The sequence below is a fragment of the Chiloscyllium punctatum genome, chromosome 31 (genome assembly GCF_047496795.1).
Source record: "Chiloscyllium punctatum isolate Juve2018m chromosome 31, sChiPun1.3, whole genome shotgun sequence".
NCBI classification, from domain to species: Eukaryota; Metazoa; Chordata; class Chondrichthyes; order Orectolobiformes; family Hemiscylliidae; genus Chiloscyllium; species Chiloscyllium punctatum.
In genome coordinates this window covers 70,787,679-70,805,019 of record NC_092769.1, presented here as the reverse complement: position 1 = coordinate 70,805,019, position 17,341 = coordinate 70,787,679, and the positions used below count along the sequence as shown (strand labels likewise).

Sequence of the window (17,341 nt, the reverse complement as noted above, 5' to 3'; positions counted from 1 at the left end):
GTTGTGTGAGTGTGTGCACGGTGGGGGGGTGTTGTGTGAGTGTGTGTGCAGTGGGGGGGTGTTGTGTGAGTGTGTGTGCAGTGGGGGAGTGTTGTGGGAGTGTATCTGTGTGGTGGGGTGTTGTGTGAGTGTGTGTGTGGTGGGGGGGTGTTGTGTGAGTGTGTGTGTGGTGGGGGGGTGTTGTGGGAGTGTATGTGTGAGGTGGGTGTTGTGTGAGTGTGTGTGTGCAGTGGGGGGGTGTTGTGTGAGTGTGTGTGCAGTGGGGGAGTGTTGTGGGAGTGTATCTGTGTGGTGGGGTGTTGTGTGAGTGTGTGTGTGGTGGGGGGGTGTTGTGTGAGTGTGTGTGTGGTGGGGGGGTGTTGTGGGAGTGTATGTGTGAGGTGGGTGTTGTGTGAGTGTGTGTGTGCAGTGGGGGGGTGTTGTGTGAGTGTGTGTGCGGTGGGGGAGTGTTGTGGGAGTGTATCTGTGTGGTGGGGTGTTGTGTGAGTGTGTGTGTGGTGGGGGGGTGTTGTGGGAGTGTGTGTGTGGTGGGGGGGTGTTGTGGGAGTGTGTGTGTGGTGGGGGTGTGTTGTGTGAGTGTGTGTGTGGTGGTGGGGTGTTGTGGGAGTGTATGTGTGTGGTGGGGTGTTGTGTGAGTGTGTGTGTGTGTGGTGGGGGTGTGTTGTGTGAGTGTGTGTGAGGTGGGGGGGTGTTGTGTGAGTGTGTGTGCAGTGGGGGGGTGTTGTGGGAGTGTATGTGTGAGGTGGGTGTTGTGTGAGTGTGTGTGTGTGGTGGGGGGGTGTTGTGTGAGTGTGTGTGCGGTGGGGGGGGTGTTTTGTGTGAGTGTGTGTGCGGTGGGGGGGTGTTGTGGGAGTGTATGTGTGAGGTGGGTGTTGTGTGAGTGTGTGTGAGGTGGGGGGGTGTTGTGTGAGTGTGTGTGTGTGTGGTGGGGGTGTTTTGTGTGAGTGTGTGTGCAGTGGGGGGGTGTTGTGGGAGTGTATGTGTGTGGTGGGGTGTTGTGTGAGTGTGTGTGTGTGTGGTGGGGGTGTGTTGTGTGAGTGTGTGTGAGGTGGGGGGTGTTGTGTGAGTGTGTGTGTGATGAGGTTGTGTTGTGTGAGTGTGTGTGTGTGTAGTGGGGGTGTGTTGTGTGAGTGTGTGTGCGGTGGGGGGGTGTTGTGTGAGTGTGTGTGGTGGAGGGGTGTTGTGTGAGTGTGAGTGTGTGTGCGGTGGGGTGTGTGTTGTGTGTGTGTGGTGGGGGGGTGTGTTGTGTGAGTGTGTGTGTGTGATGGGGGCGTGTTGTGTGTGAGTGTGTGTGTGCGGTGTGGGTGTGTTGTGTGAGTGTGTGTGGTGGGGTGTGTTGTGTGAGTGTGTGTGCGGTGGAGGGGTGTTGTGTGAGTGTGTGTGTGAGGTGGGGTGTTGTGTGAGTGTGTGTGTGTGTAGTGGGGGCGTGTTGTGTGAGTGTGTGTGCGGTGGGGGGATGTTGTGTGAGTGTGTGTGCAGTGGGGGGGTGTTGTGGGAGTGTATGTGTGAGGTGGGTGTTGTGTGAGTGTGTGTGTGCAGTGGGGGTGTGTTGTGTGAGTGTGTGTGCGGTGGGGGTGTGTTGTGTGAGTGTGTGTGGTGGGGGTGTGTTGTGTGAGTGTGTGTGTGGTGGGGGTGTGTTGTGTGAGTGTGTGTGCGGTGGGGGGTGTGTTGTGTGAGTGTGTGTGGTGGGGGTGTGTTGTGTGAGTGTATGTGTGTGCGGTGGGGGTGTGTGTTGTGTGAATGTATGTGTGTGTGGTGGGGGTTGTTGTGGGAGTGTATGTGTGAGGTGGGTGTTGTGTGAGTGTGTGTGTGTAGTGGGGGTGTGTTGTGTGAGTGTATGTGTGTGTGGTGGGGGTTGTTGTGTGAGTGTGTGTGTGTAGTGGGGGTGTGTTGTGTGAGTGTGTGTGTGGTGGGGGTGTGTTGTGTGAGTGTATGTGTGTGCGGTGGGGGAGGTTTGTGTGAGTGTGTGTGTGCGGTGGGGGGGTGTTGTGTGAGTGTGTGTGTGTAGTGGGGGTGTGTTGTGTGAGTGTGTGTGTGGTGGGGGTGTGTTGTGGGAGTGTATGTGTGAGGTGGGTGTTGTGTGAGTGTGTGTGTGGTGGGGGTGTGTTGTGTGAGTGTGTGTGTGTGGTGGGGGTGTGTTGTGTGAGTGTGTGTGTGGTGGGGGTGTGTTGTGTGAGTGTGTGTGTGTGGTGGGGGAGGTGTTGTGTGAGTGTGTGTGTGGTGGGGGGATGTTGTGTGAGTGTGTGTGTGTGGTGGGGGTGTGTTGTGTGAGTGTGTGTGTGGTGGGGGGATGTTGTGTGAGTGTGTGTGTGTGGTGGGGGGGTGTTGTGGGAGTGTATGTGTGAGGTGGGTGTTGTGTGAGTGTGTGTGTGTGGTGGGGGTGTGTTGTGTGAGTGTGTGTGTGGTGGGGGTGTGTTGTGTGAGTGTGTGTGTGTGGTGGGGGAGGTGTTGTGTGAGTGTGTGTGTGTGGTGGGGGTGTGTTGTGGGAGTGTGTGTGTGGTGGGGGGGTGTTGTGTGAGTGTGTGTGGTGGGGGTGTGTTGTGTGAGTGTGTGTGTGGTGGGGGTGTGTTGTGTGAGTGTGTGTGTGTGGTGGGTGTTGTGTGAGTGTGTGTGTGTGTAGTGGGGGTGTGTTGTGTGAGTGTGTGTGTGTGCGGTGGGGGTGTGTGTTGTGTGAGTGTGTGTGTGTGTAGTGGGGGGGTGTTGTGGGAGTGTGTGTGTGTGGTGGGGGGGGTGTTGTGGGAGTGTGTATGTGGTGGGGGGGTGTTGTGGGAGTGTATGTGTGAGGTGGGTGTTGTGTGAGTGTGTGTGTGTGTAGTGGGGGTGTGTTGTGTGAGTGTGTGTGTGTGCGGTGGGGGTGTGTGTTGTGTGAGTGTGTGTGTGTGGTGGGGGAGGTGTTGTGTGAGTGTGTGTGTGTGGTGGGGGTGTGTTGTGGGAGTGTGTGTGTGGTGGGGGGGTGTTGTGTGAGTGTGTGTGGTGGGGGTGTGTTGTGTGAGTGTGTGTGTGGTGGGGGTGTGTTGTGTGAGTGTGTGTGTGTGGTGGGGGAGGTGTTGTGTGAGTGTGTGTGTGTGGTGGGTGTTGTGTGAGTGTGTGTGTGTGTAGTGGGGGGTGTGTTGTGTGAGTGTGTGTGTGTGCGGTGGGGGTGTGTGTTGTGTGAGTGTGTGTGTGTGTAGTGGGGGGGTGTTGTGGGAGTGTGTGTGTGTGTGGTGGGGGGGTGTTGTGGGAGTGTGTATGTGGTGGGGGGGTGTTGTGGGAGTGTATGTGTGAGGTGGGTGTTGTGTGAGTGTGTGTGTGTGTAGTGGGGGTGTGTTGTGTGAGTGTGTGTGTGTGCGGTGGGGGTGTGTGTTGTGTGAGTGTGTGTGTGTGGTGGGGGTGTGTTGTGTGAGTGTGTGTGTGTGGTGGGGGGTTGTTGTGGGAGTGTATGTGTGAGGTGGGTGTTGTGTGAGTGTGTGTGTGTGTAGTGGGGGTGTGTTGTGTGAGTGTGTGTGTGTGCGGTGGGGGTGTGTGTTGTGTGAGTGTGTGTGTGTGGTGGGGGGGTGTTGTGGGAGTGTGTGTGTGAGGTGGGTGTTGTGTGAGTGTGTGTGTGGTGGGGGTGTGTTGTGTGAGTGTGTGTGTGTGGTGGGGGTGTGTTGTGGGAGTGTATGTGTGAGGTGGGTGTTGTGTGAGTGTGTGTGTGTGTAGTGGGGGTGTGTTGTGTGAGTGTGTGTGTGGTGGGGGTGTGTTGTGTGAGTGTGTGTGTGTGGTGGGGGGGTGTTGTGGGAGTGTATGTGTGAGGTGGGTGTTGTGTGAGTGTGTGTGTGTGTAGTGGGGGTGTGTTGTGTGAGTGTGTGTGTGGTGGGGGTGTGTTGTGGGAGTGTGTATGTGGTGGGGGGGTGTTGTGGGAGTGTATGTGTGAGGTGGGTGTTGTGTGAGTGTGTGTGTGTGTAGTGGGGGTGTGTTGTGTGAGTGTGTGTGTGTGCGGTGGGGGTGTGTGTTGTGTGAGTGTGTGTGTGTGGTGGGGGTGTGTTGTGTGAGTGTGTGTGTGTGGTGGGGGGTTGTTGTGGGAGTGTATGTGTGAGGTGGGTGTTGTGTGAGTGTGTGTGTGTGTAGTGGGGGTGTGTTGTGTGAGTGTGTGTGTGTGCGGTGGGGGTGTGTGTTGTGTGAGTGTGTGTGTGTGGTGGGGGGGTGTTGTGGGAGTGTGTGTGTGAGGTGGGTGTTGTGTGAGTGTGTGTGTGGTGGGGGTGTGTTGTGTGAGTGTGTGTGTGTGGTGGGGGTGTGTTGTGGGAGTGTATGTGTGAGGTGGGTGTTGTGTGAGTGTGTGTGTGTGTAGTGGGGGTGTGTTGTGTGAGTGTGTGTGTGGTGGGGGTGTGTTGTGTGAGTGTGTGTGTGTGGTGGGGGGGTGTTGTGGGAGTGTATGTGTGAGGTGGGTGTTGTGTGAGTGTGTGTGTGTGTAGTGGGGGTGTGTTGTGTGAGTGTGTGTGTGGTGGGGGTGTGTTGTGTGAGTGTGTGCGGTGGGGGGGTGTTGTGGGAGTGTGTGTGTGAGGTGGGTGTTGTGTGAGTGTGTGTGTGGTGGGGCTGTGTTGTGTGAGTGTGTGTGTGTGGTGGGGGGGTGTTGTGGGAGTGTATGTGTGAGGTGGGTGTTGTGTGAGTGTGTGTGTGTAGTGGGGGTGTGTTGTGTGAGTGTGTGTGTGTGGTGGGGGTGGGTGTTGTGTGAGTGTGTGTGTGTGTAGTGGGGGGGTGTTGTGGGAGTGTGTGTGTGTGTGGTGGGGGGGTGTTGTGGGAGTGTGTATGTGGTGGGGGGGTGTTGTGGGAGTGTATGTGTGAGGTGGGTGTTGTGTGAGTGTGTGTGTGTGTAGTGGGGGTGTGTTGTGTGAGTGTGTGTGTGTGCGGTGGGGGTGTGTGTTGTGTGAGTGTGTGTGTGTGGTGGGGGTGTGTTGTGTGAGTGTGTGTGTGTGGTGGGGGGTTGTTGTGGGAGTGTATGTGTGAGGTGGGTGTTGTGTGAGTGTGTGTGTGTGTAGTGGGGGTGTGTTGTGTGAGTGTGTGTGTGTGCGGTGGGGGTGTGTGTTGTGTGAGTGTGTGTGTGGTGGGGGGGTGTTGTGGGAGTGTATGTGTGATGGGGTTGTGTTGTGTGAGTGTGTGTGTGTGTGTGGTGGGGGGGTGTTGTGTGAGTGTGTGTGGTGTGGGGGTGTTGGGTGAGTGTGTGTGCGGTGGGGGGGTGTTGTGTGAGTGTGTGTGTGGTGGGGGTGTGTTGTGTGAGTGTGTGTGTGGTGGGGGGGTGTTGTGGGAGTGTATGTGTGTGGTGGGTGTTGTGTGAGTGTGTGTGTGTGTAGTGGGGGTGTGTTGTGTGAGTGTGTGTGTGTGGTGGGGGAGGTGTTGTGTGAGTGTGTGTGTGTGCGGTGGGGGTGTGTGTTGTGTGAGTGTGTGTGTGTGTGGGGGGGGGTGTTGTGGGAGTGTATGTGTGAGGTGGGTGTTGTGTGAGTGTGTGTGTGGTGGGGGTGTGTTGTGTGAGTGTGTGTGCAGTGGGGGGGTGTTGTGGGAGTGTATGTGTGAGGTGGGTGTTGTGTGAGTGTGTGTGTGGTGGGGGTGTGTTGTGTGAGTGTGTGTGCAGTGGGGGGGTGTTGTGGGAGTGTATGTGTGAGGTGGGTGTTGTGTGAGTGTGTGTGTGTGTGGTGGGGGTGTGTTGTGGGAGTGTATGTGTGAGGTGGGTGTTGTGTGAGTGTGTGTGTGGTGGGGGTGTGTTGTGTGAGTGTGTGTGTGAGGTGGGTGTTGTGTGAGTGTGTGTGTGGTGGGGGTGTGTTGTGGGAGTGTATGTGTGAGGTGGGTGTTGTGTGAGTGTGTGTGAGGTGGGGGGGTGTTGTGTGAGTGTGTGTGTGGTGGGGGGGTGTTGTGGGAGTGTATGTGTGAGGTGGGTGTTGTGTGAGTGTGTGTGTGTGTAGTGGGGGTGTGTTGTGTGAGTGTGTGTGTGGTGGGGGTGTGTTGTGTGAGTGTGTGTGCGGTGGGGGGGTGTTGTGGGAGTGTGTGTGTGAGGTGGGTGTTGTGTGAGTGTGTGTGTGGTGGGGCTGTGTTGTGTGAGTGTGTGTGTGTGGTGGGGGGGTGTTGTGGGAGTGTATGTGTGAGGTGGGTGTTGTGTGAGTGTGTGTGTGTGTAGTGGGTGGGTGTTGTGGGAGTGTGTGTGTGAGGTGGGTGTTGTGTGAGTGTGTGTGTGTGTAGTGGGGGTGTGTTGTGTGAGTGTGTGTGTGGTGGGGGTGTGTTGTGTGAGTGTGTGTGTGTGGTGGGGGGGTGTTGTGGGAGTGTATGTGTGAGGTGGGTGTTGTGTGAGTGTGTGTGTGTGTAGTGGGGGTGTGTTGTGTGAGTGTGTGTGTGGTGGGGGTGTGTTGTGTGAGTGTGTGTGCGGTGGGGGGGTGTTGTGGGAGTGTGTGTGTGAGGTGGGTGTTGTGTGAGTGTGTGTGTGGTGGGGCTGTGTTGTGTGAGTGTGTGTGTGTGGTGGGGGGGTGTTGTGGGAGTGTATGTGTGAGGTGGGTGTTGTGTGAGTGTGTGTGTGTGTAGTGGGTGGGTGTTGTGGGAGTGTGTGTGTGTGTGGTGGGGGGGTGTTGTGGGAGTGTGTATGTGGTGGGGGGGTGTTGTGGGAGTGTATGTGTGAGGTGGGTGTTGTGTGAGTGTGTGTGTGGTGGGGGCGTGTTGTGTGAGTGTATGTGTGTGTGGTGGGGGAGGTGTTGTGTGAGTGTGAGTGTGTGTGTGGTGGGGGTGTGTTGTGTGAGTGTGTATGTGTGTGAGTGTGTGTGCCCGTGTTTGTGTGTATGTGTGTGAGTGTGTGTGCCCGTGTTTGTGTGTGCCCGTGTGTTGTGTGTATGTGTGTGAGTGTGTGTGCCCGTGTTTGTGTGTATGTGTGTGAGTGTGTGTGCCCGTGTTTGTGTGTATGTGTGTGAGTGTGTATGTGTGTGAGTGTGTGCGCCCGTGTTTGTGTGTGCCTGTGTGTTGTGTGTATGTGTGTGAGTGTGTGTGCCCGTGTTTGTGTGTATGTGTGTGAGTGTGTGTGCCCGTGTTTGTGTGTATGTGTGTGTGTGTGTATGTGTGTGAGTGTGTGTGCCCGTGTTTGTGTGTGCCCGTGTTTGTGTGTGCCCGTGTGTTGTGTGTATGTATGTGAGTATGTGTGCCCGTGTTTGTGTGTGCCCGTGTTTGTGTGTGCCCGTGTGTTGTGTGTATGTGTGTGAGTGTGTGTGCCCGTGCTTGTGTGTGCCCGTGTGTTGTGTGTATGTGTGTGAGTGTGTGTGCCCGTGCTTGTGTGTATGTGTGTGAGTGTGTATGTGTGTGAGTGTGTGTGCCCGTGTTTGTGTGTATGTGTGTGAGTGTGTATGTGTGTGAGTGAGTGCCCGTGTTTGTGTGTGAGAGGGTGTGGGGTCTTGAACACGCCTGACAGAAGGGATTGCTGAAACATTAATAGGAACCCAGGCTATTTGGTCCATCCGGTCCCTGCTGGGGTATGTGGGCCTTCCCCCACCCTCTCTACGTCTCTCTCCCCCATCCGACCACCACCTTCGCCTTTGAGACCTTTCTCCCTTGTGCGTTTATCCAGCTTTCCTTTGAACCCTTCAACACCGTCCATCGGTCCCACCCCTGCCTCCACATTCTGCCCCCTCTCTGGGCGGTCTGACTTTATCCTGAGCTCATTATTTGATATTCAGTGCCTATCTTACTTCAATGGCACTTAGTTCCAGTCTCGCCATGAGCAGAAATACTTTATATCTAAATCACGCTTCACAAGATGTGGTGTCTCTGGCTGGGTCCAGGATTTATTGCCCTGTCCCTAATTGCCCCCTTGAGAAGGTGGGGGGTGAGCGGCCATCTTGAACCACTGCAGTCCGTGTGCTGTGGGTTAGACCCACAATGACCCTGGGGGAGGGAGTTCCAGGATTCTGACCCAAGGAACGGCCGATATATTCCCAAGTTCGGATGGGGAGTGGCTCAGAGGAGGGTCTTGCGGGGTGGGGGGGGAGGGGGAGGGGGGGGAGGTGGGAAGGGGGGTTTGTTCCCATGTAACTGCTGCTGCTGCTGCTGCAATTTGACCTTGTGGATGGTCATGGGTTAGGATGTAAGTGGGACGTGGGGAGGAGGATACAAGTGGGGCCTACGGGTGTGAACGTGAGTGTGAGGCCCCATACAGAATGACCGAAACGGTGGTGACAAGAGTGTGTTAAAGGAACAACGCGACCCTGGTGGGAGGTGATGGGCCTGCAGGTAAGGGTCTTGGCTGATTGACGCACACCCAGCTGACAGAGCGTAGGCTGGAGTCGGAGAGCCGGAGGTGGATCAGCGTCACCCCCACCCCCCCCCTCCCCAAGCCCGGCCTGCACGGGGTGAGCGCTGGCTGGCGAACAAGTGCACAGCTGGCGCCGCGGAGAATTACTTTCATCGAGATTGTGATTAACCGATTCCCCCCCCCCCCTCTGGGAGCGGCGCAGCTGGTGCACACAGAGCGAGAAGGGACGCATCAATCAGTCCGCAAGGTTTGGGCAGGAATCGTCCTTCCTTCCTCAGGACCGAGAACGATCTCGGCTGCTGGTTGCTCTAACGCTGCGCCCCCCCCCCCCCCCACCTTCCTGACTACCACCTCCCTCGGCTTCTGAGAGACATGCTCTGTCCCCGTCTCTGAGGCAGGCCCAACAAAGGAAGGCGTTGAGAGTGGTGGATTATTTTCGTTCCCCCTCACCAGTTTTGGAGCAGGTGTGCGCAGATAACCACTCTGAGGAACGTTAACTAAGTACATTATGCATTTGATGATGCGAATCGGGCAATGATTGCACAATGTTCAGAACCTCACACACTGAAGCAGTCTGTGTCCAAATGCAGCAGAATCTGGACACCAACCAGGCTTGGGCGCATAGGTGGGAGGTAATATCGGCGCCAGACAAATGCCAGGCAATGACTATCTCCAATAACAGACTGGGACAATCCAACCTCTGCCCCTTGACGTTCAATGGTGTTACCATCACTGAATCTAACCATCGCCCCCTTGACATTCAATGTCATTCCCATCACTGAATCTGACCATCGCCCCCTTGACATTCAATGGTGTTACCATCACTGAATCTAACCATCACCCCCTTGACATTCAATGGTGTTACCATCACTGAATCTAACCATCACCCCCTTGACATTCAATGGTGTTACCATCACTGAATCTAACCATCACCCCCTTGACATTCAATGGTGTTACCATCTCTGAATCTAACCATCACCCCCTTGACATTCAATGGTGTTACCATCACTGAATCTAACCATCACCCCCTTGACATTCAATGGTGTTGCCATCACTGAATCTAACCATCACCCCCTTGTCATTCAATGGTGTTACCATCACTGAATCTAACCATCACCCCCTTGACATTCAATGGCGTTACCATCACTGAATCTAACCATCACCCCCTTGTCATTCAATGGTGTTACCATCTCTGAATCTAACCATCACCCCCTTGATGTTACCATCGCTGAATCCCCCACTATCAGCGTACTGGGGGTTGCCATTGACCCAAAACTGACCAGGACTCACCACATAAACACATTGTCCACAAGAGTGGGCCAGAGGCTGGGAATACTGAAATGAGTAACTTACCCCCCTCCCCTCACCAAAGCCCGTCCACAATGCACAGGTCAGGAGTGTGAGGGAATACTCCCCACTTGCCCCTGGATGGCCAGAACCTCAACTGGACCAGCCATACAAACACAGTGACTGCAAGACCACGTCCGAGGCGAGGGAATACTGCAGCGAGTAACTCACCTCCCTGACTCCCACCTGTCCACCAAGGTCAAGCAGATTGACAGCTGGGTGCAGCACGAGAGAATTGCTCACCTGTTTGGTTTGGTACTTACAAAGGATGGTCATGTATGTTATGAGGAAGGGATCTCAGCCAATTGTGACTCCAGGGTGACATTAGTGGTTCGTATTGTCAACAAACATAGAGACTCCCTGCTGTGGAACGTCACAGTGGCTCAGTGGTTAGCACTGCTGCCTCACGGTGCCAGCCTTGGGTGATAGTCTGTGTGGAGATTGTACAACACCACCTCCCTACAGCAACAAAGATATGTAGGTTAGGGTGGATTGGCCGTGCTAAATTGTCCCATAGTGCCCAGGGATGTGCAGGTTAGGGTGGATTGGCCATGCTAAATTGTCCCATAGTGCCCAAGGATATGCAGGTTAGGGTGGATTGGCCATGCTAAATTGTCCCATAGTGCCCAAGGATATGCAGGTTAGGGTGGATTGGCCATGCTAAATTGTCCCATAGTGCCCAAGGATATGCAGGTTAGGGTGGATTGGCCATGCTAAATTGTCCCATAGTGCCCAGGGATGTGCAGGTTAGGGTGGATTGGCCGTGCTAAGTTGTCCCATAGTGTCCAGGGATGTGCAGGTTAGGGTGAATTGGCCGTGCTAAATTGTCCCATAGTGCCCAGGGATGTGCAGGTTAGGGTGGATTGGCCGTGCTAAATTGTCCCATCGTGCCCAGGGATGTGCAGGTTAGGGTGGATTGGCCGTGCTAAATTGCCCCATAGTGTCCAGGGATGTGCAGGTTAGGGTGGATTGGCCGTGCTAAATTGTCCCATAGTGCCCGGTGACGTACAGGTTAGGGTGGATTGTCCGTGCTAAATTGTCCCATAGTGCCCAGGGATGTGTAGGTTAGGGTGGATTGGCCGTGCTAAATTGTCCCATAGTGTCCAGGGATGTGCAGGTTAGGGTGAATTGGCCGTGCTAAATTGTCCCATAGTGCCCAGGGATGTGCAGGTTAGGGCGGATTGGTCGTGCTAAATTGTCCCATAGTGCCCAGGGATGTGCAGGTTAGGGTGGATTGGCCGTGCTAAATTGTCCCATAGTGCCCAGGGATGTGCAGGTTCGGGTGGATTGGCCGTGCTAAATTGTCCCATAGTGCCCAGGGATGTGCAGGTTAGGGTGGATTGGCCGTGCTAAATTGTCCCATAGTGCCCAGGGATGTGCAGGTTAGGGTGGATTGGCTGTGCTAAATTGTCCCATAGTGTCCAGGGATGTGCAGGTTAGGGTGGATTGGCCGTGCTAAATTGTCCCATAGTGCCCAGGGATGTGCAGGTTAGGGTGGATTGGCCGTGCAAAATTGTCCCATAGTGCCCAGGGATGTGCAGGTTAGGGTGGATTGGCCGTGCTCAATTGTCCCATAGTGCCCGGTGATGTACAGGTTAGGGTGGGTTAGCCATCATGAGGATACTTGAGGGATAAGTTTGGCCTAAGCCCCCGTCATAGCAGTCAGTCTTAAGAGAGGGAATTCCAGAGCTTGGAATATTGGGAAGCAGAAGGATGTAACCTCCCATGGCAAGGGGATGACAGAACCTACATTCCAGGTGTGCAGAGATGCCGTGGGATTCGGAACTGAAGAAGAACAGTTCGTGGACTCCATTTGTCAACAGGATTTGAGATCGGGTTAGATCGGGGGGGAAGCGAGGTGGGAGTTGTGAAGTGAACAGTCACAAACAGCAACAAACTGTTCTCAAACACTTCAGGAAGGCATCAATAACGAGGCCTTATCTGAGACGTGTCTCTGTAACAGTGGTAAATGATGGCTTCCAACAGCTACCCTGAGAGCTTCGGCAGCACAGAAACTGAAGAGCCACTCTGTGTGTGTGTGTGTGTGTGTGTGTGTGTGTCTGTGTGTGTGTATGTGTGTGTGTGTGTGTGTGTGTGTGTGTCTGTGTGTGTGTGTCTCTGTGTGTGTATGTGTGTGTCTGTGTGTGTGTATGTGTGTGTGACTGTGGCTGTGTGTGTGTGTGTGTCTGTGTGTGTGTATGTGTGTGTGACTGTGTCTGTGTGTGGCTGTGTGTGTGTGCCTGTGTGTGTGTGTGTGTGTGTGTGTCTGTGTGTGTGTGTCTGTGTGTGTCTGTGTGTGTTTGTGTGTCTGTGTGTGTGTGTCTGTGTGTGTCTGTGTGTGTGTCTGTGTGTGTGTATGTGTGTGTGTGTCTGTGTGTGTATGTATGTATGTGTGTGTGTCTGTGTCTGTGTGTGGCTGTGTGTGTGCGTCTGTGTGTGTGTCTGTGTGTGTGTGTCTGTGTGTGTGTGTGTCTGTGTCTGTGTGTGTGTCTGTGTGTGTGTGTCTGTGTGTGTGTGTCTGTGTCTGTGTGTGTGTGTGTGTGTGTGTGTCACAGATTTATCACCTCAGCTGGGTTATTAGCAAAATCTGTTCCACGTACTTTAGCATCTGATGTTTCGTGAAACATATCATTGAGAACCACAGGGGGTGCACTAACATTGACTGCCGGCAGTGTTGCTCGGCGCGTTGTCAAAACAAAAACTGGCTTTTTTAACTTCATAAGCCTGCTGCGATTCAGAAGCCGAGGTTACCATGACCCCTCTCTCTCTCTCTGTCTCTCTCTCTCTGTCTCTCTCTCTGTCTCTCTCTGTATCTCACCTCTCCACGTGGTCCAGGCTTATTCTGTGGCCTCTGCCAAGCCTAATTTCCTCTCTTTTCAGAGACTTCCAAAGTGTGAGGTAGCGCTGTTGCGCTGTGCAGTGGAAGGGGTTACCATCAACCCAGAGGCCTTGAGGCAGGTCTAAAGGCAAGCGTTTCCCACCCCCCACACCCTCCAACCCCGCCCTGGGTGGCTGAGAGGCCGAACCAAGCCCGGGGTGGAAGGCGTGACACTGAGGAGGAGGGAGGGGGAGACGATGGTGGTATTATCACTGTCAATCCGCAAAAGTTCTGTGGAACTTGAATTCGATTTGGAAAAATTGGGAATCAGGAATCAACTGATGGCCGTGATATCGGGGAGTGGAGGAGTGAACCCATCTGGGTCCTTCAGTGAAGAAAATATCACCTGATCTTGGAGGCGGGTTGGCTCAGTGATCAGCGCTGCTGTCTCACGGTGCTAGTGAGCCACTCTCTGCGTTAAACAGTTGCCCCCCCCACCCCCACCCTGTCTTTGTCAATCCAGCCTCTCCTTATAACCCAAACCTTCCATTCCCAGGAACGTCTCTTCTGAACCCTCTCAGGTTCATAACTTCTTCCCTGTAACAGGGCGGCCAGAACTGGACACAGTACTCCAGACGAGGCCTCACCAATGTCCTGTACAACCCCAACGTGACATCCCAACTCCTCCACTCCAAGGTCTCAGCAATTATGACAAGCGTGCTAAACACCTTCTTAACCACCCTGTGAGGCAAGCTTCAAAGAATTATGTAACTGAACCCCTAGCTCTCTCTGTTCTACAACGTTACCCAAGGCCTGAATTTTAACTGTATAAGTCCTGCTCTCGTCAGTTGGTTGCAAAGTGCAGCAGGATTTGATTTTGTGATTACAACCTCAGTTAAGAAGCAGAAAGAAGAGGTCTCTGTCTTTTCTTCCTGGTGGTGGATACTGAATAAAGATTTGTTCACCTGTTGCCTCTCACTGTGTCTCACACCTGCACACACACAACGTGGGGGCCGGGGAAAATACAAGCACTACTGCAGTTAGGCAGTGGTGTGGGGGCAATGAGAAGGAAAGAAAATATATATATATATAAAACCAGGAGATTTAGAGTCTCCTCAGTTTAGGGTACTGAATTCCACCCTAACCTGCACATCCCTGGACACTATGGGACAATTTAGCACGGCCAATCCACCGTAACCTGCACATCCCTGGGCACTATGGGACAATTTAGCACGGCCAATCCACCCTAACCTGCACATCCCTGGGCACTATGGGACAATTTAGCACAGCCAATCCACCCTAACCTACACATCCCTGGGCACTATGGGACAATTTAGCACGGCCAATCCACCCTAACCTGCACATCCCTGGGCACTATGGGACAATTTAGCACGGCCAATCCACCCTAACCTGTACATCCCTGGGCACTATGGGACAATTTAGCATGGCCAATCCACCCTAACCTGCACATCCCTGGACACTATGGGACAATTTAGCACGGCCAATCCACCCTAACCTGCACATTCCTGGACAGTATGGGACAATTTAGCACAGCCAATCCACCCTAACCTTCACATCCCTGGACACTATGGGACAATTTAGCAAGGCCAATCCACCCTAACCTGCACATCCCTGGGCACTATGGGACAATTTAGCACAGCCAATCCACCCTAACCTTCACATCCCTGGACACTATGGGACAATTTAGCAAGGCCAATCCACCCTAACCTGCACATCCCTGGACACTATGGGACAATTTAGCACGGCCAATCCACCCTAACCTGCACATCCCTGGACACTATGGGACAATTTAGCACGGCCAATCCACCCTAACCTGCACATCCCTGGGCACTAGGGGACAATTTAGCACGGCCAATCCACCCTAACCTGCACATCCCTGGGCACTATGGGACAATTTAGCACGGCCAATCCAGCCTAACCTGCACATCCCTGGGCACTATGGGACAATTTAGCACGGTCAATCCACCCTAACCTACACATCCCTGGGCACTATGGGGACAATTTAGCGTGGCCAATCCACCCTAACCTGCACATCCCTGGGCACTATGGGACAATTTAGCACGGCCAATCCATCCTAACCTGCACATCCCTGGGCACTATGGGACAATTTAGCATGGCCAATCCACCCTAACCTGCACGTCCTTGGGCACTATGGGACAATTTAGCACGGCCAATCCACCCTCACCTGCACATCCCTGGGCACTATGGGACAATTTAGCACGGCCAATTCACCCTAACCTGCACATCCCTGGACACTATGGGACAATTTAGCACGGCCAATTCACCCTAACCTGCACATCCCTGGACACTATGAGACAATTTAGCACGGCCAATCCACCCTAATCTGCACATCCCTGGGCACTATGGGACAATTTAGCACGGCCAATCCACCCTAACCTGCACATCCCTGGACACTATTGGACTATTTAGCACGGCCAATCCACCCTAACCTGCACATCCCTGGACACTATGGGACAATTTAGCACGGCCAATCCACCCTAACCTGCACATTCCTGGACACTATGGGACAATTTAGCACGGCCAATCCACCCTAACCTGCACATCCCTGGGCACTGTGGGACAATTTAGCACGACCAATCCACCCTAACCTGCACATCCCTGGGCTCTACGGGACAGTTTAGAACCGGCTGTTAAGAGGGATTGTTACTTGATGTTTCTGCTTGAGAGGTCAAATATTAGTCAGGAGAGGCTCCTGGGGAAAATAAAACATCACCTTGAATCGAGCTGTCCTCATATCCCAGTAAGTGGCTCGCTGTCAAATTATATTTGACAGCATGCCAGCAAGGCACCTTGGGACGTTTTTAGTCTGCTGAAGATGGGACACAGATGGTCAATGTGATGGATTTCACACACACTCCGAGGAGGCCTGATCAGCGTTAAAGATATTAACACGAAAGGACTGGGTGGATAAGCTAAACCACTTTCAATATTTGAAGATTACATTAGATTACTTACAGTGTGGAAAGAGGCCTTTTGGCCCAACAAGTCCACACCGACCTGCCAAAGCGCAACCCACCCAGACCCATTCCCCTTCACTTAACACCATGGGACAATTTAGCTCGGCCAATCCACCCTAACCTGCACGTCCCTGGGCACTATGGGACAATTTAGCTCGGCCAATCCACCCTAACCTGCACGTCCCTGGGCACTATGGGACAATTTAGCATGGCCAATCCAACCTAACCTGCACATCCCTGGGATACTATGGGAAATTTAGCACGGCCAATCCAACCTAACCTGCACATCCCTGGGGCACTATGGGACAATTTAGCATGGCCAATCCACCCTAACCTGCACATCCCTGGGACACTATGGGACAATGTAGCACGGCCAATCCACCCTAACCTGTACATCCCTGGGGCACTATGGGACAATTTAGCACAGCCAATCCACCCTAACCTGCACATCCCTGGACACTATGGGACAATTTAGCACGGCCAATCCACCCTAATCTGCACATTTGGACTGTGGGAGGAAACTGGAGCACCCGGAGGAATCCCCACGCAGAGACGGTGGGGGAGAATGTGCAAACTCCACACCGACAGTCACCTGAGGGTGGGATCGATCCCAGGTGTCTGGTGCTGTGAGGCAGCAGTGCTAACCACTGAGCCACCGTACCGCCCATGGTGGGCGAGGGGGGGTGGGGTGTGTGGGGCCACAATGGACAGCACGGTGGCTCAGTGGTTAGCACTGTGGGGGACCCTCTGAGCGTTCACCAAGCGCCACTACACACAGGTTTGGAATTCTCATCCACAAGTGGTGGTGCAGATGCAGGAGGAGTTGTTCATTTTAAATCTGAGAGAGAGAGAGAGGGTCTTGTGTTGATCAGGAAAGGCAGAAGGGCTATGGGGCAAAGGCAGATCTATGGAGTTAGGCCACAGATCATCCATGATCTCAATGAGTGGCGGTACAGGCTCAAGGGGCTGAATGGCCTCCTCCTGTTCCTGTGTGTACATAGCTTACGAGTAGGTGCGTGAGAGAGAAGGCCAGGTCTGTGTTCCTTAAACAGAGCATTGATGAGGAATGCTTGTCATCTGCATTTTGGGAAAGCAGGACTTCTACACTTCATGGTAAGGTCCTAGGGAGTGTTGCTGAACAAAGAGACCTTGGAGTGCAGGTTCATAGCTCCTTGAAAGTGGAGTCGCAGGTAGATAGGATAGTGAAGGCAGCATTTGGTATGCTGTCCTTTATTGGTCAGAGTATTGAGTACAGGAGTTGGGAGGTCAAGTTGCGGCTGTACAGGACATTGGTTAGGCCACTGTTGGAATATTGCTTGCAATTCTGGTCTCCTTCCTATCGGAAAGATGTTGTGAAAGTTGAAAGGGTTCAGAAAAGATTTACAAGGATGTTGCCAGGGCTGGAGGGTTTGAGCTACAGGGAGAGGCTGAACAGGCTGGGGCTGTTTTCCCTGGAGCGTCGGAGGCTGAGGGGTGACCTTATAGAGGTTTATAAAATCATGAGGGGCATGGACAGGGTAAATAGACATAGTCTTTTTCCTGGGGTTGGGGAGTCCAGAACTAGAGGGGCATAGGTTTAGGGTGAGAGGGGAAAGGGACCTGAGGGGCAACCTTTTCACACAGAGGGTGGTACGTGTATGGAATGAGCTGCCAGAGGAAGTGGTGGAGGCTGGTACAATGACAACATTTAAAAGGCATCTGGATGGGGACATGAATAGGAAGGGTTTGGAGGGATATGGGCCGGGTGCTGGCAATTGGGACTAGACTGGGTTGGGATATCTGGTCGGCATGGACAGGTTGGACCGAAGGGTCTGTTTCCGTGCTGTACATCTCTATGAGTCTATTTATATAAATGATGTGGATGGGAATTTCGAAGGCATGGTTCGTGAGTTTGCAAACGACACCAAATTTGGTGGCACTGTAGACAGTGAAGATGGTTTTCTA

At 53.6% G+C, this 17,341-nt stretch overlaps 1 protein-coding gene across 1 annotated transcript in view; it reads right to left on the bottom strand.

Moving 5' to 3' along the window:
• The window catches only part of scyl1 (SCY1-like, kinase-like 1), a 262,401-nt gene that overhangs the window by 234,583 nt on the left and 10,477 nt on the right, over positions 1 to 17,341 (bottom strand). The window lies entirely within an intron of this gene.